The sequence below is a fragment of the Ostrinia furnacalis genome, unplaced genomic scaffold (genome assembly GCF_004193835.3).
Source record: "Ostrinia furnacalis isolate ACB-3 unplaced genomic scaffold, ASM419383v2 OfSCF7420, whole genome shotgun sequence".
Taxonomy (NCBI): Eukaryota; Metazoa; Arthropoda; class Insecta; order Lepidoptera; family Crambidae; genus Ostrinia; species Ostrinia furnacalis.
Window position 1 is genome coordinate 88347 of NW_021137659.1, and position 3802 is coordinate 92148.

The window sequence follows — 3802 nt, forward strand, 5'->3', positions numbered from 1 at the left end:
AACTTTTCACTGTACTGTATGAAACAAAACAACATTCGGCCCACTAAAACCGGATTAGGTTCATTAACCTTTCACCAGATGACCGAGATGACGTGTCCCGCATAATATTTGCAACACTGACCGAAAAACATCCAAATATTGCATAACACCTACTATGATTAAGCGCCACGAAGAATAGGAAAATAAACTTTACTGTGAAGAACTCAAAGGTGCTTGTGTCGCTTTGTTCCGTAACGTTTTTCCAGCAACAGAGGGGATAGTCTTAAGCCGGATGTCTGCAGTAAATATACTGCAACTGATTGCGCTTGATCGTTGAATAACCTCCTAATTTTATAAACAATAGTGTTATGTCTCAGTTAGCTAATGTTAATAGTCACTTCGTCAAATTTTAATTTAATTTTACTGTCATTAAAAGTCACAATTTCGTAGCCAATTTCTCGCAGCAGCAGCGAATGGCGGTTACGGGTTTTGGACTGGTTTCAATTTATTTCTATGACGTAGGTACCTATAGACGAGATTATGGATGGCTAACATGTAGAAAACGACGTGTAGTCATGATACTACTGGTTTGTATATATTTTTATGTATGAAATCTTACCTAACGAGAAATGGAAATAGGTTTTTTCCATTCAGAAGATAAGATGTCGCTGTTTACATTTATTTCAGATGAGATATTTGCTGCTCGTCTCAAAATATTACTAATTACAAAATGTAGGTACATAATTATGTTTTTAGTGTTTAGTGTGATTTATAAGAGCCTTAATTGTCAGTGTTAAAAGCAAATTTAGTCGGGCCGTTTGTAAATTTCACTACCTATTAAAGATAACTTTGGGAATGCCTAATTTTAATTCAGGACCTAGCCTAATTGCGAAGATTTCTAAAATGTATCGTGAAATAACTTCTAAATGTTGCAAAATTTGTTTGGGATGATGTTTTACTAATTTTATCTTGATAAATGGTTGTTTTTATTTGTTGTTATGTCATCTTAGCATCTGTGTCTTATTCTTCATGGAGTCAGTTTAAGTAATGTCCTTACATTAAGACACTTGGCAGGCTGGCGCCAGTTCTGTCTGAATCCAAAGAGTCCAAAGAATGTCTTTCACTACTGGTTTCCGCGGCTTTGCCCGCCTAAATTTTAGTCTGTCACTAAGATTTAATCGCTCACGTGTTTTCCTTTCAAAATGTGGATAAAAACTGTTTCTTGCTTTAATTTACTTCTATTACAAGTTTCATCTAAATCGGTTCAATGGTTTTATTGTGAAAAGGTAAGACATCGACAGAGCTACTTTCGCATTTACTTATAATAATATTAAACGATCGAATGATGAAGTACGAGTAATGGATATGTAATTGGCCAAGTATATTTATAGTTTCTAAGGATATAACAGTTTTAATTTTGCTAATGAAAATATCAAGACTGATCCGTCGCAGTACACCGTGAATATGCAACAGTTCAGGACAAGGAAGCGACCGCAATCTAGGGTTGTTTACCAACAGGTTGATTGGTGAGGCGACGAGCTTTGTTCAGTACGGAAGAATGCACATCAAGTTAAATAGAGACACCTTAATCAGTCGTAATATGTGCTATTTTGCTTCATAAATGTACAATCTAGTCGGCCGTTTGGTGTAGTGGTTCAGAACAGACTACTATGCCGAGAGGTCCCGGGTTCGATTCCCGGCCGGGCAGAAATTGGAATGATGAATTTTAATTTTTGGGACGGGTCTGGGTGTTTTCTATGTAGATATAATATGTATGTATTTACAAAAAAAAAGTATTTAAGTATGTTTATATCCGTTGTCTAGTACCCATGCCATAGTACAAGCTTTGCTTAGTTTGGGGCTAGCGGCGCAGTGTAAATTAATGTCCAATGATATTTATTTTTATTCTAATAATATTTTGAAGATTGGACCTTTAAAGCGTTAGTTAGTTAGTTCATAATCATCATAATTATTCATCTCAGCCATAGGACGTCCACTGCTGAACATAGGCCTCCCCCAATGCTTTCCATGTTGCCCGGTTGGTAGCGGCCTGCGTCCAGCGCTTCCCTGCTACCTTTATGATGTCGTCGGCCCCCCTTGTGGGTGGACGTCCCACGCTGCGTTTTCCGGTACGCGGCCTCCACTCCAGAACCTTGCTGCCCCATCGGCCGTAAGCGTTGGTTGGTTGAGTAATATTAGAAATTAGATCTTAAGTCGAACTTAAAGTTCACAGTTGCAGATTGTACTCGTATATTTTAACACAATATTTTTTAATTACTCGATAAAAATAATGGGAGATAGTTTTCCTCTAAAAACAGAATGGAATCTTTAGAATTTCATTTTGCGAATAGAGTAAGATATTCACTCAGTAAGACTCAGTGATTTTTGTTTATTCGTTAAAAAATAGATATAAGTAAAGTAATATTAAAATTATTTTATGATGATTAGTTCTATGGATTAATGTATAATGAACTCACTAGTTCTGAAGTACCTCGTTCGCCATTTATATTAGTACCTAAGTAGTTAAATTGTGTACTTAATAATTTTACATAATAAAATACAGGAAAAATCTTCGAGAATTTTATTTTCATACTACTTACAATTACTACATGACTACAGAATAAATTACTATATTAATTTGACAGTTACACATAAAATAAACTGCAGGTAGAGACAATAGCTCTTTATAAATACATTTTTAAATAATGTTTAGCATTAATCCCAAATTCCCTATTTTTATTCAAATTTGGTCAATACCAAAACCTTTTAAAAACTCTTACAACATATTAATAAAGAGTTTTTGAACAGGGGAAATTAATTAAAAAGTAAAAATAAATTAAATAAATTAAGTAAGTTAAGTGATAAGAAGTAGAATAATAAATTACCTCAATCACACACACAATCACACAATAAATTACAAACACTCTTAATAAATAAATTACAATTAAACATGTACTGATTAAGCTTTGTAGCCTTTTTAAAGTAAATTAAAAGTAAAGATAGTTATTATTAAAAACAATATTTCAAGAATAAGTAAAGAATAACATCGTTAAATAAAAGTTACAAACATTTTTAATAATAATGTATAATAATAAAACAATATTAAAATATATTTTATTCGAAATTTTTTCGTTTCGAAATCTAAAGAAAAAATAATTTATTATTCCAGTCTAGCTGGATATAAAAAAGGACATGGGAAAAACTACGACTAGCATTGTAGTAATATTTTGTTAGGTCAATTTATAATTAGCATTTTTTAAAAAAGCCTCTAATTGGAGTGGCTTGTGTTCAAGTGTTTTTAATATCATGGTCACCCTAGGCCAAGTTCAGGATGTGTGCCATGGCCTAAGTTTTATAGGGTATCCTTCAACAGCATTGAGCTCGTATAAACACGTCGTGTGAATTATATACAGGGCGTCCCAAAAAACGCCGTATGTTGTAAAAAAAATCATAACTCGAAAACTATGAAAAGTCGCGGTGATTCGGGTAGCCCTATTGATGTTCTACCTCTGGGCTTCGGCTTGACTCTACTTTTTGGGATACCCTGTATAATGAGTGGAGACCAAGTCGTATGTGACGTAAGGACTTGTACGAAGGATTAGAGTTAAAAGTCGTTTCTTATGCGAACTGGAATTCGAAAATACATTGTAAAATACACATTAAAATAAAGTTCGTTGGTCTCAATTTTAAAAAAGGAAAACGCCCAGTTTCGTTTCAAAGTCACAACCAAGATGTTATATCTCCTAGATGAGACTTAATAAAATATTTTCTATTGAGAAACAAACAAAGAATTTATGGTTATGGCTCAACATGGGTTCCTTCA